The following is a 27,684-nucleotide window of genomic DNA, read 5'->3' as shown; positions in this document are numbered from 1 at the left end:
GCTGCCAGTGAGCCTTCCTCCACACCCTCCACTGGTGTGCTCAGAACGGCAGAGGCATTCCAGCACGTTTACAGGCAGCACCCAACATCCACCCAGGCTGATGTCCAAAGCACTTTGATGTGGTGTAAGGTTGTTTGGTCAGATGTTTGCCAGCTGGGCCTGCTGGAGACATCCGTCTGTCCCTTCCCCATCCCTGCAGAGATGGGCAGTGCTTGGGAGCGGTGCCTGTGGCTCCCCACCTCTCCCTCTCCTGGTGGCGGAGCAGCGGCCGTAGGGAGTGCAGGGGGCAGAGCAGCCCACAGAGGACGGCCCCGCTGCTCGCCTTGATGCTGGCGAGGGATGAGGGCGATGGCTGCTTGGTGGGAAGAGCCCTCCTGCAGCACCCACCTGCCCCCGGCAAGGTGAGAGGTCGGGGATTTGGGAAACATTGCGTTGTGTCCTCGTAGCGCTGAGGTTCATCTGGCGACTGCTTTCCTGGTGTATATTTGAACGTCCCCATAGCACTACAGTCATATGTGAAATTAGGAATAATGGAAACAAATACTCGAGGGCTCTGCTTCCAGGCAGCTGCCAGCGATGGATCTTTACAGTTACATTTTCACCAGTCGGTAAACATGGCCTTCTGGTCACTGATCCCCAAATATCTTTTCCCAACAACAGCAGCTACCATCTGCCCCCTGACAGCCTGGCACACATCTGGATTCTCCAGTCTTCAAGTTCCCCATTAACTTTTTAATTAGGATTTTTACATAATCAGAGCGAGAGAGTGAATTGCAAGAGAGAGAGAAACGTACTGACTAAAAACAGTTAAAAACGAGCTGGCGCCATTTCAGAGTTTCCCCTTCCCTCCACCCTTCCCCTTTATCTGCGTTTGCTGTCAAGGCTTCATGCAAAATGAAGCTTCAGCGCGGCGTTCTAAAGCCGACACATTAGAAAATACTTTCTGCTTAATGTCTGGGGAAAATAAAGCAAGGGGCTCCTTTTATAAGTCGGCATGAGAAGCGCAGGCCTGGGAATGTGGAGAATTTGCCGTCAATAACCCTTTGCCGCTTGTTACATTCAGCATCATTATACAGAATGAAGAAGCTGTCATGAGCAAAACAGATTGTTTTCAAAATTGCACTTGACTTAAATAATCTAAATGAGCTGATCTGACAGACAAGGGAAAACAGTCTTCTTGTTCCCAGAGAGGCTCTCTGTGTTACTCTGCTAGGAGGCTCCTCTTCTTGTTCATTGTAGAGGTTTTATTTACAGGATGCATTTTTAGAACAATTTAAAAATAGCTTAGCCGATGGTAAGAGGTGGTAATATAAAGGCACTGAAGAAGCAGTTCTTGCTCATAAACACATTGCCCGCCCAGGAGCAGCTCAGGCAAGACAACTGGACTATTTATGTTAGACATCTGGGTCTCTGTAGGATCCTTAATTAGGAGGAAGAAACGCAAATGACAAAGTTGGAAGGTGCTAACAGAAGTGTTCAGCTTGCCTTCCACACAGACCTGGAAAACAGCTCCCGAAATCTTAGGCGAAGGCTCATGATTAAGCAGTCAGTGCCTGTTTCACAGGCTGCAGTAGCAAACAATCATTAGATCTGCGCTCAGGAAAAGAAAATTTGCTGCCTTGCCTCCAGGCTCCCAGTGCCTTTCCAGCATTATCACCATTACACAGAGTGATCAGAGCGGGGGAGAGCAGGCACTTGGGGTTATTAAATGAGAATTTAATCCTACCCTTTAAATCAGCAAAAAATTATAAAAGATAAAGAATTTCCCTGTGTTTTAAAGCTAGTCCAACTTGCTTCCCCTGATCTGTGCTTGGGAAGGCTGCCAACTGTAAAATGGAATCGCTGAGCCTGAATTTCACTCTGCATCCAGCCAATTACGCCGTCCTCACATCCCCTGGTCTCTTAAGTGGCGCAGTGCAAGAGACGTTTCCAATCTTTATTTACCAAGGCTGCATTGCACTTGGGAAGAAAATCACACTCGGGGTTCCATTGCGCCCTCCCCTCTTTGCCCCGTCCCCATCTTTGCCCCCCTGAAGGTGCACAGGGGGGCTCCCACCCGCGGCACGGCTGGGCACCGGCGCGGGTCCCCAGGCTGTGCCCATGCCAGAGCTGGCTGGGTCACTGCGGGTGGGCGGCTGCTTTGCTGCCATGGCTCCTTCTAGTTTATTTGTAGGGTTTTTGCTAAATATAAATAAAAATCCAGAGAGTAGCGCGGCACTACTTGGAGAGGCACAGAACAACAAAATGGTGTCCTCCACCACCTGGCAGGAACATGGGGATGAAGCATGCAGGGAGAAGTGCTCCGTCCCTCCTCCTGCCCCGACCAGCGCCACAGGGAGCACCGGGAGCGGCGCAGCCGTGCTGTGGGGACAGCCACCGCTGTGAAGGGACGCTCCCGGGGCTGGCTGCTGGCTGCAGCGGGGTTTGTGTGCGCTGCCTGCCGCCTCCTGCAGCCGCAGCACAGCTCCTCAGCAGCAGCGCTCGCTGGCTGGCCAGCCCAGCAGGCACTCAGCACAGCACAGCGCGGTCCAATGGCAGATTTCACCTCTGCTGCACTCCTCTCTGACGGCAGCAGAGAATACCTGGGGCATGGAGGATGCGCTGTCCAGCAGGCCGCAGTGTATGAATACAGTCACTTACAGTCTCTGGAATGACAAACAAGTGCACCCAGAAGTGCAGGGAGACACGTGGCTGTACAACTATTTATATACAAGACCTGGTTTAATGCTGGCCCTGTAAAATGGCTTCCTGCCTCAGACAGATGGGTGCGTAACCGTGGCCCTACTGAGGGGCAGCCGCATGGCCGCGCTTTTCTCTCACTTTGTGACATCAGTATGTACCTGGGGACTCTCGCTCATATAATATATTTTTTTATTTAACAATTAGGATTTTTTTCTCAGCCTTCTCTTTAAACTAGAGCTTCAGACCCCAGTGGACCTGGCAGGTCAGGAATGGCCGTGCCTGCCTGTGTCTGCTGGTGGCTCTCCACTGCCGTGCCCTGCCTGGCTTCTCCCCGTCAGGCCCAGCCTGCGCTGAATACCCTCTGCAGGGCAGAGAGAGGAGGCACTGGGATGGGATCGGAGAGGAGGGGAACTCGGCATTCCCAACAGTTGTTCATAAGCAATTTCCTAAACCGGGAGGTAGGAAACACATCTAGGCTGACACTGTGACTCCTGTGAAATGTGTCGTGGGAACTGCAGCGCTGGAGTGGTTTCCATCTCACCACAATGATGCAGTAAATTACTTAGGAGTCTGTCTGAGGTTTAGCAAGATGAAAGGTCTTTGCTGCCAGACCTTTGAGGCCAGCAGCTTCGTGCCCACTTCCAGCTGCAACCCAGCGCAGCAGCAGCCAGGCTGCAGATGTGGGATGACACCAGAGCTCCTGTCCTGCCTGCTGCCCGGTGCAGCGTGGCCACCTGCAGGACCTCACTGCCAGGGCAGCATCCCCGGGGCAGGGGCAGGGTGGGCGCACCAGGCTGGGCAGGTTTGGCTCTGCAGCTGGGCAGGGCCTCAGGGTCCCACCCGGGGGCTCCTCTTTGACCCCAGCAGCTTTTCTGCCACCCAGCGCTGGGATCTCAGCTACCGGGTGTGCGGTGCAGCAAATCCAGCTGCAGCTGAGCCTCGTGGTCAGGGCTGCTCTGGGAAGGGCACGTCTGACCGCGCAAGGAAATCACAGACACACCCAGGCAATGGCAGAGAGAAGGAGAACGGCTCCACCCTGCTTGCCCCGCCATCGGGCACCCCGCAGCTGCTGCAGGCCCGTGGCCCTCTGCCGGGCTCTGCCCGGGGCAGGCAGCAGCCACGAGCCTGCCCCACATTTTGGAGCACAGCAGCGAGGCCGTGTGCCTGCATCGCTCAGCTCCCGCAGAACAAAGGCGGCTGGGGAAGGACGGGCTGGCTGCCTGCCAGCACACAGCGCACACAAAGGCTGCGGGCACGGTGCGGCGCTTGGCGGTGTGCAGCGGGGGAATTGGGATGGAGACCGCAGGGCTGGGCCCCTGGGGCAGCGGGTGGGCAGGGGGCAGGCAGGGATGGAGCAGGCAGGGGTGGAGCAGGCAGGGATGGAGCGGGCAGGGGTGGAGCGGGAAGGCAGCAGAGGCACCATCCCCATCCTGATGGGAAGCTCGGTCTCTAGCAAAGTGTCAGACAGTGGGTGGAAAGCTGTGGGAAACGGAGGTGAGCCCCGAGCCCCCTGGGGACTGTGACAAAACCTGGCTTTGTACATTCAGATCATTAAAAATTCAGCTTTTAGTCTCTTTTGTACTCATGGGTTAGGTGATTAGTAACTTTCCCCAGCTGTCCCCAGCTCTATAAAATGCACTCTGGCCTGGCAGATATCATGGGGAGAAGTGAAAAGGCAGCATCCTTACAGAGTGACAGAGGGTGAGTTTCCAAGGGTAAAGGTTTGAATAGCAGAGTGTGTTTGAAGGTAAGATTGGTGTCCTACGGAGGACTTCCTGGAGTCAGGGAGGATGGTTTTCAGAAAACTTCATGGAATTCACCAAAGACCCTGCTGGGCAGCTCTCAGTTAGGTGGGAAGTAAATTGTTGCTACAGCGCAGGTGTGTGATGGACATTGCCTGGAGGATTCCTGGACCCACTTTCTTGGCTACAGACCCACAAATAACTCTCAGTGGTAAACTCACAACATCTCTCACACAGCAGGGTTTGTAGGTGTATTGTCAGTGCCATATTTGTCTGCTAAGGAAAGCTTTGTGCTTGCCTAAGCAAATTAGAGAGTCAGTGCAATCTAGCAGATAGACTGCAATCTCCTGTACAGATTGCAGAGATACGTGTGCACCTACAGCTTAGCTGCTGACATTATTTGCTAGTCTAAGGGGAAGGCAAGCACAATGAATTGCATCCTTCAAGCAGGCAGTGAAAATGAGGGGGAATCCAAGAAGGAATTATCGTCCCCACTCGTTTCATCAATGCAGAAGTTGTCTGTGGGAGGAATTGCTTTAATTGGTTTGCTAGTCTGTCCCAGGCAGTGCTACATACAGAACGACTAATTCAGCAAATCCGTCTCCTTCTCAGCTCCTGAATTATTTGCATAAAGGTTTAGCAGTCTCTATTTAGAATTATTTCAACAACTTTTGGCTGGCGGGCTGCTCTTTGAGGGTTTGTGGCCATGAACACTGTGCGTCTGATAGCTGTGCAGGCAATCTACCATGTAAAGCACAGGAACTGCACAGGGCACGGGCTGGATCCAGCTGAGTGTGGCGTGATGTGGATGGGGGCCAGGATCCCCCGGCAGCCACAGCCCCACAGCCCCTCCACTAATGCCACCCGCTGAGGCTGCCACCAAACCGCGAGGCCAGGGAAGGGGACGAAATGTGGCCGCTGCTTCCTGCCGGGCAGATGTGAAAGCTGCCCCTCTGAGCCTGTTGGTTCCCGTGTTTTGCCCATCCCCGGTGAGACAGGAGCTAGGCAGGGCTCGTGCAGGTCCCCCCATGCCCAGCCAGGACTGGGGACAGCCACGCAGCACGGGGGGCTCGCAGCAGGCAGCCCACGGGGAAATCAATCCCGCACACTTTTCACACCAACAGCACAACACCTCCGGGGCGGCAGCCCGCACCCCGCTTCCCAGAGCAGGGAAAGAGGAGAGACAGAACATCATTTTTTAAGCAGAGGGAGACACCCAGGTGCTACCGTGATGAGGGCTATATAAATAGCCAGAAAGACAGATTAGACAGAGCAAAGCACGCTGTCAGCACACAACAAATAATAAACGAAGGGTAAGAATCCCCGGGGAGGCACTTTTCTAATAAATGACATTTTGATCTATAGCTTTAACAACTCGTCCCAAGCCATCATGTACTGAATTAGGAAAAGGAAACCCGTAACCTGCCCTGTCAGTCCTGAAGAGGGTCAGAGAGGCATAAATATAGCTATGGAAAGGTAATGAAGACATTTACTGCGCTTGCAGAGTACCCATTCCGTGAGACTACCTTGTCAGCTTTACTGCTGACAAAAATACCCAGCTGGTTCTGTATTTCCAACAGTGAGCCACCAGCACTCCCTGCAACCCCAACCCCACAGCCTCAGTGCCCTGGAGCCAGCTCAGCCCGGGCTGTTTCACTCCCTGTGTCCTGACCCTGCAGTCACTACACATGCGATGGAACAAGAGCAAACCCAAACAGATTATCTTCACGCCTAGTGCAGTTAACTCCTTCTGGTGGGCTAACATCTCCAGGCAGGTGGTTTTCCATTTCAGTCCATGCTATCCTTGCAAACATTCGGGAAGCCGTCGCAGTTTCCCGGTGATGGCGATGAACCACAGTGTGTGTGTGTGATGGGGCTGAAGGCTGGGTGAGCTCCGTCCCCACCAAATCAATTAGGAAACACCTTCTCACAGCCGCCAGTGATCAGCCGTCTCTGGGACCCATTTGTTCTTGTGTGGCAATCAAAACTTAATTTATCTTGTTTTAATTAAAGCTAAAATATTCAGTAGCCTTCGATTTTTCTCATGGCTTTGCAGGAAAAAAAAAAAAAAAAAGAATTAAAAAAAAAGGCAGGAGAATAAAGTGACATGATAGAAAGAAAGGCCTTTGAAATAAACATGTGCTGGTTCTGTTGGCTTTTATTTAATATGTAGCCCTTTTCTTAAAAGAAATAATTATGTTTCAAAACCTTCTTTCCCCGTTCAGAGAGCTGCCTCTTTCCACATTAATGCTATTTGCATGCGCCATCTCCTCCTACCCTTCAATAATTTAAACCTTCATTTTTTATTCACTCAGTTGTCAGGTTCATTTACATATCATATATCTATATTTAACACTGAGTTCACTCGCCTCTTTTTTTTTTTTTTTAAACAGGAAATAGATTTCCCTTCTAATTTAACAACATCTCGGGGAAAGGCAGGCTGTAAAGAGAACATTACTTACATCTGTGTCAGTTACCCCAGACTCTAAACTGCCTTTTGATAGGAGCCACAAATGCTGACCTGGGCGTGCAGCCCCAAGCCTGCGTGGCCTTCTCCTGCACAGGACCCTGACAGAACCGTGCTGCTCCTCCTCCTCCTCCTCATTGCCCGCCCTGTGTGGGGCTAGGGGACTGCATTTGGCAGGGACAGCTCCTTGACTTCCTCTCAAGTGTTTACTGTGCTTTGACAGATCTGCCTTTATTAATAGCTTGATGCAATTAACATGATTGCTGCTAACACTTTATTAATTGTCACTTTTGCTGCCTGCCTGCTCGCAGGCGGGGTGGAGACGCGGTGGGCAGCCCCGCCAGCCTCCTAGGACGGGATGCTCCCATCCCATGGCCCACAAAGCTCCCGTGTGGCCCCAGGGGACCAGTGGCTGGTGGCTCTGCTGTGCCCAGCACCTCAGGGCAGCCTCTGCCCATGCAGCCACCCCCCAGGTGATGGGGAAGGAAGGGGGGGAGGCAGGAGGTGTGCTCGGGCAGCAAGGCAGGGAGCGGGTGCTGGGGGTCCCGGGGGGAGCACGGTGAGCTGCGGCACCTCCTGAGGGTGGGGAGAGCGGGGGCATAGCGGGGGCAGGATGCTCAGGCCCCAGCAAGGAACAGGTTGGTTAGGGACGGACACAAGCACGCAGCAAAGCAGAGAGCTCAGCGAATCCATGCTGGGTGCAGGGGCTACGAGGAGCTTCCCGGTCCTGCCTGCTTTGGGAAATCTTGCCCCGTGAGCACCTTGGCCTGAACAAAGATGTGGCCGTGTCCCGATGGAGCAGCCTCGTGGTGCTGGGGTAAGGATACAGCAGTGCCTGACCTGCCCCACAGGTGCTGCGTGAGGGGAGCAAAGTGTTCCACGCAGATCGGCTTGGAAAGGAAAACAAACAGCACTACAGGCAATTTGAGGACATGAATCAGAAAGGGGTAAATCAAAGAGTCGGTCACTGAGGAGAGGCTCACATCTCCCTCGCTCACTCCCTACATTACTAGAAAAAACAGTGAGCTGATATCAGACAAATGAGCCCTCTGGACCCAATTTTTCAAGTTAATGAGCTCCCCTCGCAGCTCTTCCCCGGGTTGGAGACTCCCAGCACCTACCCTTTGCCACAACTTCTAATGAGCGAAGCCACCACCATCTATCTCAATATCTGGAGGGGACGGCTTCCGTCTGCATCGCTCGGGATTTGCCCGCTGCCCTTGGTGCCGGGCAGTGCTGCTGTCCCCAGTGCCACCAGGTCCATGGCACCGCGGTCCCCAGGGGCTGGCGCTGGCCCCGCTCAGCTCCCACCTCGCTGGGTCTATCAGCGTCAACCCGCAGCTGAAGCTGTGCCCGCCTGGCTCAGAATAACCTCTTGTTTTGGCAGGAAATTGCTTTTCTTGCCCCCAGGAACCTCTCCGCAGTCTTCATCGGGAGATTTGGAATGGACTTGGGAGTGTTATTAAAATTCCCCCTTGTGCTTGCCCTTTGCAAGGCTGTGGAGAGGGAGGAGTGGGAGGTGCAGGACTGGGCCCTGGCACCCGCACCGCTCTCCTACTATTATGCTTAAATTAACAGGGATTTTTTTGTAAATTGAAGACTAATTTTCTCTTGGGAATTGATCATTAAATTACAGAATACTAATGAAAATTTACAGCATCTGGAGAAGAGCAGGGGGGAGGGGCAGAAGCTGCATTTTTTTGTTTTGTTTTGTTTTGTTTTGTTTTTCCCTCCCCTTTTTGCTTTTTTCCCCTGCCCAGCTCGCCATGGCCGTAGCAGGAGGGAAGCTGCAGCAGAGGGGCGGATGGGCAGGGGCTCGGCGGGGGCTGAGCCCACCAGCACACGCAGCAATGCAGGCGGGGGCGCAGCGAAACCAGAGCTGCCCCTCTGCAGACCCCGAGGGGCAGGGCTGAAGCCCCCACATGGCTTGGCACCGCTGCACTGGGGCTGCTGGGGGCTGCTGGGGGGCTGCTGGGGGGCTGCTGGGGGGCTGCTGGGGGGCTGCCCCTGTGCCCACCGCCCCCCTGGGCTGCCCATTGCCCTGGTAACGGTGCGGGCTCTCCTTGCAGTGCGTGGTGTGCTCGCTGAGGAGCAGCGGCTGCGCTCGGTGGCCGTATTTTTCCAGTCGAACACAATTTCTTTGGAGCGACGAGGCTCAATAGATCTGGGAGTGTGGAAGCGAGGAGCTGCCTTTCGGGGAGGGGACGCTTGGGAGCATTATGTCTGGGGGGCTCGGAGTGAGGAAATGCAGATTTCTTTATTGCTTTGATCATACATAATTTAAATATTCAAACTACTCTGGAATTCATTGAATTATACATGAATTGCACAGGCAGCATTTTTGTAACTCCTGAAAGGCATCAATTTTTTTTCCCTCTCTCTCTTCAAAACCTTGTATAACCTTACAACATTTATTTATTTATTTATTTAACCCAAATCAGTTGCATCCCGAATCACCTTGAGAATGGCACCCGCGCCAGCTGATAATTCCCCTGAATTAATGAGTGATTTAGAGCCCACGGTTTGCCGTTGGCTTTGGCTCGACGTGCCCCCTGGTGCCGGTGAGCGCAGCCTCGCGGTGCAGCAGCCCCTCCAGCCCCACGTCCCCCTGCCCACACTGTCACCGGAGGTCACCTCGTCCCCAGGCCACCCTGGTGTGAGACACGGCGGGAGGAGAGCCTCTGCTGCTCCCAGTGAGCATCCTCATGGTGCGGGAGGAGCTGTGCTGGCATCTTTCCCCGGCTTTGCCACGACACAGCGGGCAGGAGCCCTGAGCCCTGTGCCTTTGGCTGTGCTTGGTCACAAAGCTCTGGGCACAGCGGTCGTGCAGGGGGCTGAGCACAGGGCAGCGAGGCCAGGGAGCAGAGCCCAGACTGTGGGAGGCTGGGCTCAGAGACTGCCACAGCAAAACTCCTCCTGTCTGGGAGCCCAGAGCCAGAGCTGCATACACTACCCCCAGGGCTGGCTGTGCGTTAGTTTCTGTTCATACCAACACAGATCTAAAAGTAAAGTGGGGCCAGAAACGTCTACATATAGATTCACAGCGATGCTGTGGCTCTGGCAGGTTCTTCACATGCACTGGGAGCCCTAGGACTGACCCCAAATTATGGTGCTGCCTTTGCTGCCGTGCCCACACGGCTGGGGCGAGCAGCAGGCTCCCACCAGCAGCGGGGCTTGGTCTGCGTCTCCTCCAGCAGAGAGCTGCAGCCACGCTCACAGGGACAGCGATGCTGCTCTGAAAACCAGCCAGGACCTGACGAGAAGCAGGACTGCAGAGAAGTTTCCTCATTCTGAGGAGGTGCTGCCATGCGAACGCTGGGCCAGGCAGCTTGCTGTCTTTTGTACCTTGTTTCGCTGCCGCGCGTCCCTCCTGGTGCATCCCAGCACTGAGAACTCGCTTCCCCAGGGAGTCCCGTGGGAAGCGACCACAAACCCTGATGAGCTGGGACAGAACTGGGCCGTGTGTTCACTGGGGAGGAAAACATTAGGTAGATAGCACAACCAGACAAAACCTCGCCTTGCCTGTACCAGAGCCTAGGATGCATCAATTAAAGCCTGAATGAGAAACACCTTCCTTCCCGGGCTGACGAACCCACGAGCATACCCTGTTGCTTCCACCAGACCCAGTAACAGCTTCCAGGCATGGACGAAGCCAGGCAGAGCTTCTGCACTGTGCAGGACCCATGTTTCTGGTGGGAACACTTTCAAGCCCCAGAAAGCTCCCTGGGGAGCGAAGGAGAGCTGGAAGAGAAGCAGGGATGCGCAGCAGCCCTGTTTGCAGTCTCTCCCTTGTTAGCTCACTCTTCATTATCCTGCTCTACCCTTTTAATTTCTCTCTAAACTCAACCAGTTATTGCTGTTCAAACTGAAATAATTAATTGGAACAAAATTGCCACTGTAGGAGAAAAGAATGATTAAACCCATCCAGCGGACAATGGGGCAATCATAGCCTAAGCATCTAATTACAGGGTTAGAGAGTGTGGATGCGGGGATAATAACAGAGCCTTTTGTAAACTGCATTGCTGGATGAGCGGGGAGGAGGGTCTGTGCTTGACTTCACTCCAGGTTCAGTGCATGATTCCTGGAGTAAAGATACAAACGCGAGAATAAAAGATCATTATGGAGTGAATACCCACAGAGGTCTGCTGGAGAAACAAGAGCAGCAGGAAGCATAAACACCTCCCTGCAGCTCCCCATCTGCGCTGCGCATGGGAGCTGCTTGAGATGGGTGTGATGACGGGGAGGATGGTCACCAAGACACTCACTTGTTGGAGCACAAACCACGGTGAGTTTAATTGTCTCAGTTATGTTTAACGTGTGTACACACGTGTCCGCGGACAGTGCCTCATTGGGAGATGCTGCCAGGATCACACTAAGGAAGCCCAGCGGGAGCACAGCAGCCCAGCCAACCTGAGGTTGTCCCCAGGGTGGTGCAGAGCCATCGCTAACCATCTCGAGATGGTGCAAGCAGCAGGAAAATGAAGGTAAATCCTTTGTTCAGAGCCCCTCTGCCCTGCCAGGCTGCCACGTGAGCTCAGCCACCAGCGTGCCCCGCACCCCGTCCTGCCCTCCCCGCTCACACCACACATTAAAACACATTTAGCAGCCAATCAGGGACCTGTGACTTCTCTTAATAAAGACATTTTTCATCTCCCCAATCTCAATGAGAGCGAGTTTAAAGTGGTGTGAAATTGCAAACGGTCACGGTGTGCTAGTGGCTGAGGCTTCCCTAGGTATCCCAGCAAATGGAGTTCAAGCTGCCCAAAGCATATAAATCTTGAGCAACTCCAAGTCACTTTGAGTAATAGTTCATTTTCTGATTTAATTTTGACTGTGACCAGAGCTTCTAAAAGGCGTTTTCAGCAATGGGCTTGTCCTGGGGGAGGGGGTGAATCCCAAGAGCTAAATGTAGAATAAAGGAGGCTCCTCCCCACCTCACGACCAAAGCCCAGGGCAGGACCACTTGGGAATGATCTCAACAGGATTTCACTTCAGGCAGAGCTCCAGGCAGATCCCATCCAGGGGATGCGGATGGGGAAGACCACACTTACCCTGACCCATGCACGGTGCTCTGACACGAGGCAGGGTGCACACATCTGCCCAAACTCAGCATGCTCCCCAGCCACGGCAGGGTTACCTCAGCGACAAGGACAAGGGGCTGTGCTGGACCACACTGGTGGAGCCGAGCTCCCCCTGTGCTATCGGGAGCGCCTTGCTCACCGCTGCCTGCCTGAGAGGGGAATTCACACTCCAAGTAGCTTCAGGACAAATAAATAAATACACAGCAGGACCCGGGGAGAGAGCTCATCAGTAATGAGCCTGGGCTCCTGTGTCCCAGCCTGCCCTCATCATGCCTAATTTATGGCTGACTCCGCTCCATTTCCCCGCCACTTCCAGCAGGTGGGCGCCTTTCTGCCCGGGCAGCCGCCGGTGCCACCAGGTGCCCCCGCTCCCCGTGCCACCTCCCCGCTGTGTGGTGACTGGTGACTGCTGCAGTGGCTGAGTGGTTTCAGTGGTGCCAGCCCATCCCATCACCCCGTGCTTGCTGTGCCTTTCCTACCACTTTGTGCCAGCCACGTTGTGCATTTCTGCACGCCAGCACTCGGGATAGCAAACCTGGCCTGGTGCGCAACTGTGCCAGCACCAGGACCAGTGGTACTGGCTGGGGCCACTCCAGTCCTCCTGTGGGAGAATTACCCTGGCTAACACATGAATTTGGCACACCAGGGGCTTTGCTGGCCATGGCACAGTGATGGAGCTCGCCCTGCAGACGGTCAGAGCAGGGGCTGCAGGGCGCCGCAGGCAGAGCGCGCTTCTGGAGATCCATCACAGCGACCTGGCAGGGACTGTGCGGCTCCGGCTGGGTGCCAGCTGCAGCCATTGGCATAATTAAATCAAGGTCCTGCAGAGCCAAACAGCCCCAGCTGCCCCGTGGTGTGCCGGTGCTGCTCTCCTCTGCCTGGCACTGCGCACAATGCCTCCCTGCTGGCCCCAGGATAGCCGGTGGGGAGGCAGCACCCGAGAACTGCCAACCCAGGCTGCATGAAAATTGCAACCGGGGGTCGGGAAGCATCACTGGAAGGACTTCAGTGCGAGCAGAAGGACAATACCCCATCAAAGACATGGCTGTTTGTGGGACTGCCAGAGCTGAATTACGTGAAAAAGCAAAGAAACAAACCCTTGCAATCAAACTCATGACAAGAAGGAAAAAAACGACCAGAGTAAAATCAATGTTCATGCAATCAAGCAGCAACCATTCGGAAAGGAAAAGCAGCTGCCTTACTGTTCAAAGTCTTCTTGCACCAGAGGGTGGAAGGCCTCTTCTTGGCACTTAAAGGGCGGTGACTCTTCTCTGACCTTCACAGAAACAAAAGACAGGAGAGGTTTCAGCTCGGCTGCCGCAGGGAGCAGAGCCCTGAGGCCGAGATGCAGCCAAGGTGCAGCTCCTGTGTGGCTGCCACTGCCCAGGTCCCAGAGCTGCAGTGACAGGGGGGATGGGGGGGGACAAGCGCCACTGCCTCCTGCGGCACGGCTGGTGCTGGCCATGGGCAGCGTGGGTGGCCAGCCTGGGGCAGCTGTGCCCAGAGATGCTTTTCTGGGAACATTTCATGCTGCAGCAAAGCTGCAAGCAATGCCCCTTCTTTGTACCATGAGAAGTGACAACAGCTAGGCAAGGTACCGCCTGTGACAGGATAAAAGCACTTTGTGAACCTGAGCCCCACAGATGTCATAAGCCAGCGGCACCAGGGAACATGCTCGGCACGTTTTAGAGCCCGTGTTGTGAGCTTGTAGGAAGAAAATAAAAATGAGTTACAGGAACAACTTCACTGGCACAGTTTAAGCAGCTCGGCGAGGGCAGGCAGGTCTCTGTGAGCCATTTCAGCCTTGCAGTGCTGGGGGCTGCTTGGTGCTGAGCCCCCCGGGACACAGCCCAGTGAGAGCAGCCTGGAGGCTCCCCAGCAGCTCTGTGCCCCTTCCCCAGCCCGAACGAGCTTCTCTGCGGGCTGAGGCCCCACTGCCCTCGCCCAGCGCCCTGCGCCTGCCTGGCATGAGAGGAGCAGTGCCGGAGTCTCATTTTTCCCTTGAATCCTCCGGGAGAGAAGAAAGGAGACCGAGCCCAAGTTACAGATTTTGCTTCTTGCTCTCTGAGCCAGCCACCTCCATCCAAGAACAAACACACAACAGAACAGGCCTGGAACTGTAATATATACAGCCTAATTAATCACATTACTCATGAAAATATATTGGTATAATTAATAACACAAGGCATCTATATTGGCCTCTGTGGCGCAGCAAATTATGAGGCAGTAATACTTGGACGTGTTGACCTGGATTTCATACATAATCCATCAAGCCATTCCCGCCAGATCGAGCCTCCAGAGACAAGAACAATACAAAAATGATAATTAAACAAAAGCAAGATGGACAGCAGTAGTGTCACATTAATCACTCCCATTACTGCGAGGCAGGAACGGGACGTTCTGAGTTTGTCCTGCGTAGTCCTGCACTTTTCTCTGTGAAGGCTCTGGTATTTTAATAGGCCTAGGAGGGGATATATGGCGGTTAATTATGTACAAGACTAATTGACAGTTTAGTGAACGGGAGCACACTGCAGGCCGTTACGTGGAGCAGCAGCCCTAGAGGTCTTCTCAAAGCTCCCTGGGGCCGGGCTGTGGGGCTGCTCCATGCCCTGGCCCCGGCCCCACCGGGCTCAGCACGTGGGGACATTTCTTCCAGGGACACACGCTCAGAGTGAAGCAAAATGCACGGCTCCATCGTGCAGGGGGCGGCTCCAAAATCCCCCCCAGCAGCACCCTCTTGCCCAGGGGGCCACCCCAGCTGCAGGGCTGGCACCGCACAGGAACCCGCAGGAGAAGGGAGCAAAATCTCCCCTCCAGCACAGCGTCCCTGCTCCTCCAGCGTCCCCACAGTGCCTGCGCTGCCCTCGTGTCCCCTCCTGCTGCCAGCCAGCCAGGAAGCCCCAGCCCACGGCCAAGCCCATGGCCAGCAGGGCCAGCTCAGGTGTGTGCCTGCGCGTGGACCCCGGAGCTGAGCACCAAGCCAAAGCCCACCCGGCTGTGCCACCCCTGCTGGTGGCTGAGCCAGGATGAGCTGGCTCCAGCTTCACTGGCTGGAAACAGGGTTTTGTGCCAGCCTAATGCACGGGCTGATGAGCCTCCCTGCCAAGTCACCAGGGCTGAGCTGCTCGGGCCAATCTGTTTTCCTGGGTAGTGCTGACTTTCACTGATGGCTTCGGTTCAACAGCAGCACAGCAGCCAGTGTGTGCAGGAGCCTTCGTGAGGGAAATGCTGCTGGGAATCCTCCTGCCCTGACAGAGCAGCGCTGCTCTGGAAATAGCATGTGTTAATAATATAAAGGTCTTGGAGAGTTAGATTCTGCTTTTTACAAGTGTCTCATAAATTTCAGTTAGTTTATGTTCCCTAGACCCAGTGAAACAAGCAGCAGAGCTGCACAGACCGATGCCTGGGAACGCTCCGCAGCTTCCCAAGGCCAGAGGAGGTGGCCTCAAGAGGCGTGCAAGAGGATCCCAAATTCAAACCACGTCCCTGCCTCAGTCTTTCACATGCACCTTCCCTGACCCCACATCTGCCCTGCAGGACTTTCGATCTGCCAGGAAATTACCCGAGGGGGCAGTTTGCAACCCGGAGCCACACCGCAGGGGTAAGCACAGCAGAAAAGGCCCCAAACTGCGCCGGGCTGGCACCTGCAGTGTCTGGCTCCACGACTTTCTGCAACAGGTCTCCCAGGCTGAATGCATCTTCTTTGGAGAAGTCCTCAGACACATTTCACTGACTGTATATTTCATTACTGTTATCAGTTCTTGAAAGGCAAATGCATGTTCAGAGGGAACCCTTTGATGAGAGGTATCGGGTATGAGGCGTGTATCTGGCTATGAAGTGAATCTGGATTTAGTATCCTATTAATGAGATTATATTTGGCAGTGCTAAGTAAAAAGGTTTGCAGAAATAGACGAAATTTTCAATAAAAAAGGAAATCTGTTCAAAACAAAACAAAACAAAACAAAAGTTTGCTTACTTAAATATCACAGCAAGGAGGTCTGCATCTGCAGCATGCATAGGCCATGCACAGTCCCCTAAGGCTATACCTGGGCTTGGGAGGGCTCCCATCAGAGCTTCACCTACCAAATTAGTTTAATCATGTCTGTCATTAGTCATCTTTGCTTGAGCCCTCATTTGGAGGCCATTTAAAAGGGATTAGAGAAAATCTCCTCTCTTTATTCCTGTACAATAGTGATTAACTATCAGGATTCGGAGGCATTTTCATAGCGATGGAAAGAAGCAAAATGAACCCAGAGCCCCAGAGCCCAGCACCCAAACCAGGCACTCGGAGCTGGGGGCAGGAGCCACGGGGCTGACACCCGGCTGCTCCCCTGTGCACAGGGCTGAGGGCGAGGGGGCTCAGGGCTGTGCTGCTTCTCCCAGGGACGGGTGCTTGCAGCTGGCAGAGCTGGGAGCAGCCCCTGGCAACCTGAAGTCGCCGATGTCCCACCAGCACATTTGATCCCCGGCAGCAGGTGCCCACCCTGCCACAACGCTCCCGATGGGGTCTCACGGCCGGGAGCGAGGGTTGTGTGAGCGCCCCTGTCCTGCAGCACACACACCACAACAGCTCACCGCATCGTGCGCCTCCCCGCACTGCCTGCTCGGCACTTTAGTTTGCTGCTTGCTTGAGGACCCTTCTGTGGGGTGTACGTGTGTGAGCGTGACGGATCAAAAGTCACTATTGATGGAAGCTAGAAATGAAAGTAAACTTAAAAAAAAAAAATCAGATAGGAAAAAAAAGTTAGGATGAATCTAGCTGCAGGTTTTTCAAAATCCGTCAACTGCTTTGAATTACACGGAGCAATGCCTTTCACTGAAGATGCAATTCATGTTTTTCCAACTAACGGGAAGTTTTGCTGAGGAATCCCTTCCCTGAAGGAGGGGCTCAGCCTCTCCCAGGGGCCCATGCAGGCAGGGCACTGAGCAAATATTTTCTAATGCAAAACAATCCAAAGCAGCACGTAACAAAATGTTCAGAAGCAAACCTAGTACTTGGAAAGCCAGCAGGCACTGCCAGGATGCGGACACTGTGAACCAGGGCAAGAGGCACTGTGGTTGGGTGCTTTCCTCTTCCCTCCCTTCACATCCATCCCAGCTGCGTGTCCTCGGGGAGCTGCGCCCTGCCCTGCCCTGCCCGTGTCCCACTCCCCCCCTGCTGCCCCGCCAGCCCTGGCACTGCTCTGCTGGTGCTGAGCAGCCCAGGACGGGGCAGGAGCCACGGGCACCCCATGAGCTGGGCTCTCCTGCTCTCCCCTTCAACGAAAGAAATTCTGCTGACACAAACAGCCTTCCAGCATTATTTGCAGGAATGCTGCCATAGCACATGTTTCCCGTGCCCCCCTCGCCATGGTGCTCTCCGGGGTCCCCAGACCAGCCGAGAGCCGGCGGTGGCCGCAGCCCCTGCCTGTGGTGGGCAGCGAGCAGTGCTGCTGCAGCCCCCAGCACAGACAGACCCCTGCCTAAAGCTCATTAATCTTTAACAGAGCATTCCGGTTAATTCGAAAGGTTACTCACCCGTCAGTGTGAAGAGATCCCAAGGTAAATGTTCCTCCGGTGAGCACAGGAGCCGTCATGGGCAGGCGGGATGGGCAAACAAAACCCTCTTAAAAAAACAGCACTTGTGTCCTTTGCCCTACAAGTGGAGCAGCCAGGCAGCGAGCCCCGTGTGCAGGCAGACACTGCAGGGAGCAGGGGAGAACACCCCTGCCTCCTGCCGACCCCAAGGCTGGGATGCTGACTGTCTCCAGCCCTGATCCTGCGGCACGGAGCGCACAGGGACACCGGCACAGCGGGGCACGGGGACACCCACGGAGTGCAGGGCACCACTGCCTGCCATCGCCCAGCCCCGACACCCCAGCACGCAGCAGCAGCCGCACCAAAACCACGTCCTAAATAAAAGCAACCGTCCCTGCCTTCAGTTCAGTCTCTTTCCTGACTTCAGTGATCCAAAGGGCGACTGCTCTGGTTTTGGATTTAGCATCAACTGAGAGAAGTCCTCGGTGCGTTCTGTGTTAAATAACTAAGGTTAATTTGATTTGATGCACCACTTCATTATCATAAACAGCTCGCAGTATGTCAGTCCTCTGTAATTACAGTTTCCTACAGCCGGCATCTTGTTCATTTTCCGTCATTGATAGTGCTTCCCTATGATCACCTCACAGCTAAGCACTTCTGCATGAACTTCCCCGAACAGTAATTAGGTGTCATTTATTCTGTAGCTGACGGTTATACTAATTTACAAAACTAGGGGCAAGGATATTAAATTTACTTTTCATTACAGCCACATTTGCGTCTGATGGTTTGGATGAAGCCGCGCGTGCCGGCGGGCAGGGCGGGAGGAGGAGGGAGGCTCCGCAGCCAGCACGGTGCTGCCCAGGGCCCGGGGAGCCAGAGGCACCACGAACGCCCTTCTCCGTCCTCCCCTTTGTGCCCCCGGACAGTGCCTGTGGAGGCAGCACTGCTTGGGCGCAGTCAGACCCTCACACGAGCACCCTGGCCCCTGTGGTGCCCGTGGCAGAACTGGCACCAGCACCCTTCCCGGCCAAACCCTGCACGCACCACGGGTGCCCCAAAACTGCCCCCTTTGCCCGGTGAGGGCTGTGGGAGCAGCGGGAGGTCTGACCATGGCGCTGCGTTGCAGGCAGCACGGTGCAGGTCGGTCACTGCACCCACACCGCAGCGTGAGCCCCGCCGAGCCGTGGCCATCCCTGCTGCCCTGCGCGGGGCTGTGTGTGCCCAGCACACCCTCACCTCCCTCCGTGTGTCCGCTGCACCCATCCCACACGGGTAAAAGGTGGGGGCTGAAGCTGGCCAGTGTTTTATGTGGTATTAACAAGTCCCCCAAGATCAGGCACAAAGTGGGCTGGGGCTCAGGGCTGGGGCTGTTGAGAGCTGAGGAAGCCGGGTGGCTGCCCCGTCCTGCGGCTGAGCCCTCCTCATCCTCATCCTGCGCTGCCGGAGCCAGGGAATGGATCTGTCCGTGCAGCTGCAGGTCCCTGCTTATCTGCCCCCCAAAACAGAGGAATGTTTCCTTGTTGTGTCAAATTTAATTACGTCCCTGTACTGGAGGTGCAATGCTGGAGATGTTTGCAATTGATTTTATTTGACAAATTACTCTGGTGTTCCGTGTGTTCCTTATCTGCAGCTGCAGAAAGATGACCATGCTGGCCTACCCCACAGCACATCAAAGCACTTGGGAGGACAAATCCTGCAGCAGCATGCGGTCAGAACAACATCAGCCTGCTGGCACCGAGCTGCATTTTGTTAAGCTCTAGCTAACAGTGTAAAAAAATTAAAAAACAACACACCGAGCCTATGGGGAAGAGCTGCAGATGCCATAAACCATTTTACCCCCACAAAGGCGAAGGTAAAAAAGTCTAAGAACAAAGAAGCAGCCTTGCCCTGGCTGCCATCAGGGGCTGCAGCTCCAGAGCCCTCAGCGGAAAGCAGTACAGGGTGCCATGGCAGTGCCCAGGGCACGGGAACAATATCCCAAATGCAACAGGAGTAGGCAGGGTATGCAGGCACGCCCAACACACAAGAGGGAAACGCAGCACACAGGAGGAATGCCCAGTAAATAAGAACAGCAGGTGTATGGCAGGAACCCCCAGCACACACAGGCACACCCGGAGCACACGAGGACGCCCAGCTCGGCACACACCACAGAGAGGCAGCAGCACTGTGCGGGGCACAGACCTTGGCACAGTCCCTGGCACGTTACAGAAAATGAGACGCAGGCGAGCAGCAAGCGGACTGGAGCTCTGCATGGAGACACCAGCGGCACTGAGGGGATGGGGAAGAACCTTGGGGGTCCATCTGCATCTGTGGCTGTGGCCGATGCCTGGTGCTGGGAATGCAGAGGGATGGGGCCCAGCAGCCCAGCAGGGTCCCAAAGTGGGTCCGTGGTGCCCGCAGGTGCCGCAGGACGGCAGTGCCGGCACAGCCCCCTCACCACAGTGCTAACACGGCTCATCCGGCAAAAGTCACTCTCAGTCACCATTCCTATTTTTTTTTAATTGCGATATCCATGGAGCTGAACTGATGGTGTTTGCACTGACTGCTGAATTAGCAGGGTACCAGACTGTAACAATATAAAATATATATTGTTAAAAGCCACTTAAGGCGCCCTCTGAAAGGGTTTGCTGAACCTTTGAACAAGAACCCAGGGGAAAGCCCTTTATTACCTCTGTGACCAGGTCAATTACTCTAGAACTGAGCAAATTATTTATGAGGTGATCAGCCTATTAAAACATTAACACATCCATCACTTAGCTGCTGATCTGGCTCCTGTCTTTATTGCACTGCGTGTTGGGCCTGGGAATTTACTAGCATTTTATTTGGTTCAAAGCTACATTTACAAGGAAAAAAAACATACACACACACAAAACCCCACCAGCTATCACTTTCACAGATCCTGAGTTACAGAGGGATCCTCTGCCTCCTCCAAACTCATTTAAACTATTTCATCATTTCCATCATTTACCTTTTTGTCTTTGTTGTTGTTGCCTTTTTGCATGGTCTAAACAAAGGCACAAATTGCAGGTCTTTAATTCGGAGAGACTTCAGAGCATCAAAAATCAAATTTAGCTATTACCATCAGAATCTCTATCTGCTCTTAAAGCATAAGTGCTTGCAGTGGGAATGTGTGATGAACTAGCTGAGCCTCTCCTTTGAAAGTGATAAAGCATCAAATCTTGAGAATAAATGGGCTGTTACAGCGGCGGGCACCCCGTGGTTACCGTACAGCCAGGAGAGGCAGATAGTGCTCTGCGGAGGGAGGGGGCATTTATTTCTGTCTGTCGAGACACAGGAAAGATGGAGAACATACAAGGGGTAGGAATTAGTGTCTTAATCTACTACATTTACACTCTTCACTTTTTTAAATGCCTTTTGGCTAGTCATTTTCCCGCATCTGATATTTTATTATCATGTCTTTTATGACATTTCCAGACACTTATTAAATCAAGATGGAGAGCTGTGCTTTGTGTGCCAGCTGTTTGATGGGGAGTGCAGGGACTGGGCAGCTCTGGAGATAAGGGGCTGTCAGCGTGGGCAGGGGCAGGGACCAACGCCAGCCCCCAGCACGGAGGAGGCCGGGGGGGCCGAGGGCACGGGGTCTGGGCTGTGGCTGTGGGAGAGGCAGGGGAGGGCAGGAGGCTGCCGAGAGCAGGACGGGAGGCGCTGGGTGAGGTGGGGGCAAAGCAAGGGGAGCAGCAGCCACGCTCCTGCCCCCAGGCAGCAGAGCTCAGCGCTGGGGGGACGGGGACAGGGACGGGACAGGCTTTGCCCATGTGGGTTTAAGTCCGTTCCTACATAACGGGGTGCTCTGGAAAGAGACGGGTCCCAGGGTATGAGGGAAGGCTGGACATGCATCCAGATGAGCAAAAACCAAGCAAAAAGCCCACCGAGAAGATCCCACGCAGCATGCCAGAGCCGACCTTCAGAAGGTGGGCCTGAAATTGGGGCTGGGGGCTGGAGCAGGCTCCCCAGGCCAGCCCTCCTGTGGTAGCCCTGCAGGAAGCGCCGGGGGTGCCCTCGCTCCACGAGCAGCTCCTAGGGGGGGGCTCCACCACTGTGCGGCTTCATGCCTCATTTCCTGAATTCCTGAGGTTTCTCTGGCCTTCTGTGAGCCCCGGCGGTGCCCAGAGCAGAGCTCAGCACAGCTGCAGGCTGCCGGTGGCACGGAGCTGGTGCCCAGGGGCACCCCTGTCCCCAGGCCCTGCCGGGGGCCCTGGGCTGAGCCGCTCGGTGCCGAGCTTCTGCCAGCACCGGGCGAGCTCCTCGCTCAGCGGAGGTCCATGGACCTGCTTCAAAGGGCTGCCACGGCTGCTGCGGGGCTCAGAAATGAAGCCAGAGCCAAGCCGGAGGGCTGTGGCAGGCCAAAAAAAGTCCCATTAACACCTTCAGTGCTGCAAGTACATCCCTGTGCCTCCCTCCCTATGTAATCCAAACTGAATTCAAGCTTCCAAAAGCCCTCATACACTAAACAACAGACACATCCTCTCTCGTTGTGGGGCTGGTGGCAGCATCTCCTGATCCTCGGGTGAGCTCGGCCTGGGTTATTTCCCCAGAAGTGCCCACCTCGGCAGCACGGGGGCACAGCCAGCCCCGGCCACCCCACGCACACCCACCCCACGGCACCGCCACAGAGCCCCTGCAGCTGACGGGGATCAATTTTCCTCATTACTTATCTTTCCCATACCACAGGGGAACGTTCACACGAGAAGGTTTTGACGGGAGCAGAATTGCTTGCCACAAAACTATTACGGAACCAATTAAAGCGACTGAAACACGGGGTCTGAGCAAAGAGCTACAGGGAGAGCTCGAGAAGGGGCCGGTGCCGGGGGACGGCGACGCAGCAGGCGAGGCAGGGCCCGGGTCAGTTGTTTGTTTGTTTAACCGCTGGCTCACAGCGACAGCTGGCTGAGAGTCAAAAAAAATCTGTACAGGCAGCAGAGAAAAATTATTCTCAAGCAGCGAAGCTGTGGAAGTCGCTTCCTCGCGACTGAATTAAGGAGTTCTGCTGGGGAGAGCCAGCAAACGTGCGAAAGGGGCAGGGCGGACATTGGTGCCAATTAAAAAGCTTGCGGAGCTCATTCCCCCAGACGGCAAATCCCGACTACAAACACGAGCCCGTATTTACTGAAGCCGCCGCCGCCGCCTCGCATTCCAGGCGAGCACAAGGGAGCCCGAGCGGGACGCCGGGTGATTGGCAGCCGCATTCAGCAACACACAGAAATCCCTTTTTTTTGTTGTTTTTGCAAGCATCTTTAAAGATGTCTCTGAAACATATGGCTTCCTTCAGCGACACAAAGGGGCTAATGATTGCCCAGGAATGCCCCAAGTATTAAATATGGGATCACTACAGTCACAATGCCACACCAGAACGGCAATTCATATTCGGTGTCAGCTCAAAAGAGCTTTTGTGGATAATTAGTTCAAGGACAAAAAAAAATTGCTACTAATGCTTAAAACTAAGGCGGATGCTGCTGCGCACTCCTATCTCCGAGTACGAGCTCAGCCCATTATCTTCCCCGTATCACTAGCTGCGCCTGATTAATTTTACTTTTCTCTCCAATTTCTCTGCTGACAATGCGCGGGGAACAAAGGCTTGTGCCTGAACAGGGGCAGTAATTCATCAGCGCCCTTCAGAGCCTGCACGCAGCTGCCCTCTTCCCAGCACGGCTGCCAGTCGTACCAGACAACGATTCACCGAGCCCTCCTTTCCCATGGTCTCCAGGGAGATGGCGATGGACCTGCATCCTAATGACAGGCGGCCGCCTCGCCCGCGCCCACCGCCCGGCAGCCGGGCCCCCGCGGCCCCTTCCCGGCTGGGCTGGGTGGGGGCCAGAGCCCCCAGCATTAGGATTCAGCCCCCGTCCGCCCCGGGCAGCGCGGCGTGGCGGCTCCTTACTCCGCACACGCTGCTGGGGGACGAGCGGCCCCACCCTGGTGGGGACATGGCGGGGGAGCACCAAGGCACCGGCCGAGCCACGCTCCTGGTTGGGTGCTGCCGGGACCCTCAGCACCGAAACAGAGCTGGCTTTGTCTGAGAGCCACCGCGCAGGGAGCTGAACGCACCGGCGGCAGCATGGATCACATCGCGCTGAGCCACCAAACGCCCCTCGGATGTGGAAGGAAAGGGAAAAGCCTCCCCCAAAACCGCTGCACTCAGGATACATCTGCTTGATTATTATTTTTTTTTTTAATCCCAGCATCAAAGCACTAATGGGCAGCGGACACGGGGCTGCCCGGCTCCCACCTGCGAGGAGCCCTTTGTGGAGCATCGCAATGCCTGCGCCAACACAGCCGGTGGGACCGCGGCGGGGAGCTGCGTGCAGGGCGGGAGGACGGAGAGGGGCAACGCACGCCGAGCACACGCTGACCCCGCTGCGTGGCCCCCGGCCCCCACGGGTGGCAGAACCCCGCTCCATCCACCAGGGCCGTGCTGCCCGCGGAGGCGAGGCTGCACGCGATGGAGCGCCCGCGCGCGCCCTGCATGCTAATGAGCGTCACCGGGAGAGCTGCGCCAATTAATTGCTCGAAGTATCTGTTAACTTACCAAATGGGGAGCCGTGGTGCCAAATTAGAGGGCAGGGTTTTGCAGCGTGGCGGCGGCACGGAGCTCCCCGCGCCCGCGGGTCTCCGGGCGGCAGGTACGGCTCAACTACAAAAGGGCAGGTGAAGGAAGGAGACAGACCTGCTTATATTTTTGTATTTAAATTTTTTTTTTTTTTTGAGCTCACGTAGCATTTAGGGTCACATGCTGCCGTTAGCATCGGTCTGCACCATCACGTGGCTGGGGTCAGGGCTCACGTGACGAGCAAACCTGATGAAGTGCCACTAAGACCCATTTCGCCTCGACCCTAAAAAACTTAGTTGTAAAAATCTAATTTATAATGGGTTAATGAAATAATTAATTTTTGAAGTAGGCTTCTAACCTTTAGAACCAAATAATTTCGGGGGGAGGGGGCGGGAGAGAAGGAGATGGGAACGAAATGCCAAGATTTCAATGAATATTTAATACACCCTCCGCGCTCCTCATAAGCTCCTGCGACTTGGAGCCGTGCCAGCGCCATTTGAATACCATCCTTTGTTAATAACTAAATTGACGCCTCTGTTGCTATTCGGTGTTTGCAGCTCTATCAAGCTGTAATCTGTCACAGCGAATACGGGGGGAAGCATAACTCAATGAGCGTGCACCCGGCCGCGGCGCCTGCAGAGCGCGGGGCTGGTCCCGCAGCCGGGCTGCACCGTGGTGCGGAGGGCGCTCCCCGCCCTTACACCGACACAGGCACCCTGTACACACACACACACACACCTATCAATAAATAAAAATTCACATTTTTATACGTACACACAGTGTTGTTTTTTTTTTTCCCACCCAGAATTAGCAGCAGGAAGCTGGGGCTCGCTCCAGCCATTTTACGTGCAGGATTTTGCGTTGTTTGAAATGTCTTAATTTCAAGCGGGAAATAAGAAGGTATGGCCATTTCTGCAACTCCACAAGTAAACATCTCCTCAGCCCCCAACAAACGTTACACCACCCAACACAGCCACCCCCTGGATGCCTGCGAGACCGAAGGGAGCTGCTGGAGCTGCGGGCAGGGGCAGGGCGCAGGCACCGCCGGGCCCGGGGCCAGACCTGCTGCTGGGGGATGTTACTGGTGAGAGGACTGGTCCCTGCCTGGCATCAAGGTGCTGAAATTAAAAATTCAGTTTTGCGTGCCCGCAGACCTACGGATCACATCCAGAAATAACAAAGCAGGCTGTCCCTCCGAAAATGGAGCAGGACATCAAAAAATGAAAGCTGGGCTCTGCAGGGAGGCTGCCGAACGGCCCCATTTCCACAGCAGGGCTGGGACTGGCTGCCGGCGGGGACCACAGCGGCTGCTGCAGGGCGGCCGGGACATGGGGGCTCTGATAGCCGCCCCTACTTCTCAATTAGTTTAACTAATTGGGCAACAGCTCCAGCGTAATTCACTTGATTCTCCCAAACCATTAATTATTCTGCATTCAGGACAAATACACTTTGCAGTAGCTGCGTGGTGCAGCCAGGCTCATTTGCATTCCCGGCACATGGGCAGCCGCTGGAAGCCGTGTCTGAGCCTGTGCAGGCTGTAATGAAACGCGGCAAGGAAACACTCGATTGGCCACATGCAGGAGAAAAGAGGGAAAAAAAAAAAAGAAAAACAAACCCAATTTTCATTTCGTATTAAATCAGCCGCACATATCGCAGGGAAACATGGGGCTCCCACCCATGGGTGCGGGGCTGCCTGCAGCTCCCCTCCCGGCACCCTCGCACCGCTGGTGTGGGGGGGTTGGGCTGCCTGGTGCGGGCAGAGCGAGGGGACGCAGGGCCCGAGGCGATGCCTTGCTTCCTTCGGAGGGACACGCTCCTCACGCTGCCCAGCCCTGGGGGAGGCGTTGCACTCCCTGCCCTGCCAGGCCAGCCCTGGGACCCCACATCTGGCACACACCCCCAGGGCAGGGGCACCACCAGCCCCACGTCCTGCAGCAGCACGGGAGGCTGCCACCCATCGCCTGGTGGCGGGCCCCTCCTGGAGATGCCTTTCTCCTTCCTGAGGGGCTCACGGCACGAGGAGGGAGCACGACCCCAGCTCCCACTGAGAGCTGCTCATCCTCACGTCCTCACCCACCATGGTGTGCCAGCAGCCAGCCCGAGCTCCATCGCCACGATGGGTTCACCAGCTGCGGCACGCAGGGAACCAAAATGCATCAGGAAAACTCAGCCGATGAAGAGCACCACTGCTCCTGTGCCCATGCCGCTGGCACAGCTGCAAGGTGCCGAGGACACGCGCCCCCCTCTCTCCATCCATGCACTGCACCACGGCTGCCGTATGGGCACCGCGAGCATTTCACAGGTCCCCCAGGACACCAAACTGCCCCGCACTCTGTCACCCCTGAGACCACACGAGCACCTCCCTGAGGCTCGAAGGCCCTGGAGGATGGGCCTTAACAGGCTGGCACTGCTGGTGTGGGGTGAGAGGGAACGGGGCGGGCAGGCCCTGCAGAGTGGGGTGCACGTGGCCGTGGGGCAGGCAGGAGCCTCAGGATGGGGCCAGCCCTGCCGTGAGCACTGTGTGGGGATGTGGGTGCTCCAGCTGGGCACGGTGAGCTCCCCACACCGTGCACTGCCCCAAACCCAGCACAGCCGTCGCCTGCTGAGACCACCACAACCCCACAGGCACCAACACCCACAGCGGTGGCCACAGCCCTGCGCAACACAGGCAGGATGGCACCGATGGTAGCCGTGGGCACCCTCACCAGCTGGGCGCAGGATGGTGCCATTGAGCCCCTCGCCAGCCCTCCCGCACTGCACGGTGCCGGGGCAGACACTGTGGCCCCGGGGGCTGGAGCGGTGCTGCTCACAGCCTCCCCCACAGCTGCCAGGCCCAGCACTTTGCCTGCTGCAAAATGCAGCCGAGAGGATGGGGGCCACCCCCCCCAGGCAGCACCAACGCTGACCCATGCCAGCCCAACGTGCCGAGGCCAGGCCACCAGCAACATCTCTGCAGAAGGGTGAGCATCGGCCTCGGCCGGGGCAGTGGGCAGCAGAGCAGGGCACGGCGGGCACCCGGCAGCACGGCGGGGACGTCTCCACCTACCTGCGGTGCTGGCGGAAGGGGACGGAGCCGAGCGCCCTCTCCTCCGCGGGGAGGGGACCCCCCCGTGCTCAGCCAGCTCTGCCCCTGCGCGAAGCACCCCGGGCAGCCGCCGGGCACCGGCTCATTCGTGGAGGCGAAAGGGAGCGGCCGGCTGGAGCCCGGGCATTTTGTGGAGCTTTTCTTCCCTCTCGGTGGAGACGAAGGAGCGCCCTGGCTTCATCTGTCACTACAGCGCTGCTGCAAGGATCCGTAGGCGCTGTGTTATGTCCTTGAGACACAGACCGATGCCATCTGGGCAAAATGCCACGAGATCCCTGGAGACCAGGGAGTATCGCGCTGCCTCCGAGAGCTGCACAGAGAGCCGAGCACGCCGCCGCGATCAACAAATATTAACTGCTTTGTGGCTGGGGCGAAGCGCAGGAGCAGGGGGTGCGTGGGGGCACGGCTGGGCTGCAGCCAGCGGGGCTGGCAGGCGTTAACCCCAGGCTGGGCATCCCCTGGGAAGGGATGGGGGCAGCGGGCAGGTGGGGCACTGCACCTCGCAGAGGTTATCCCGGTGCTGCGTGTGCTGCTGCGGGGGT

General features: G+C 55.7%; 1 protein-coding gene across 1 annotated transcript in view; it reads right to left on the bottom strand.

Moving 5' to 3' along the window:
* TNRC6A (trinucleotide repeat containing adaptor 6A) overlaps positions 1-27,254 on the bottom strand; it is an 80,542-nt gene extending 53,288 nt beyond the window's left edge. Inside the window, exons 1-2 of the mRNA XM_072024039.1 lie at positions 27,104-27,254; positions 13,175-13,248 (exon numbers count right to left, since the gene is read on the bottom strand). The gene's annotated coding sequence lies outside the window, so the exon portion shown is untranslated. The remainder of the gene's footprint in view (positions 1-13,174; positions 13,249-27,103) is intronic.
* Between the last annotated feature and the right edge of the window lie 430 nt (positions 27,255-27,684).

This window comes from Anas platyrhynchos, chromosome 15, assembly GCF_047663525.1.
Source record: "Anas platyrhynchos isolate ZD024472 breed Pekin duck chromosome 15, IASCAAS_PekinDuck_T2T, whole genome shotgun sequence".
Taxonomy (NCBI): domain Eukaryota; kingdom Metazoa; phylum Chordata; class Aves; order Anseriformes; family Anatidae; genus Anas; species Anas platyrhynchos.
Note: the sequence above shows the minus strand (reverse complement) of the source record. Positions and strands in the feature narration are given on the sequence as shown.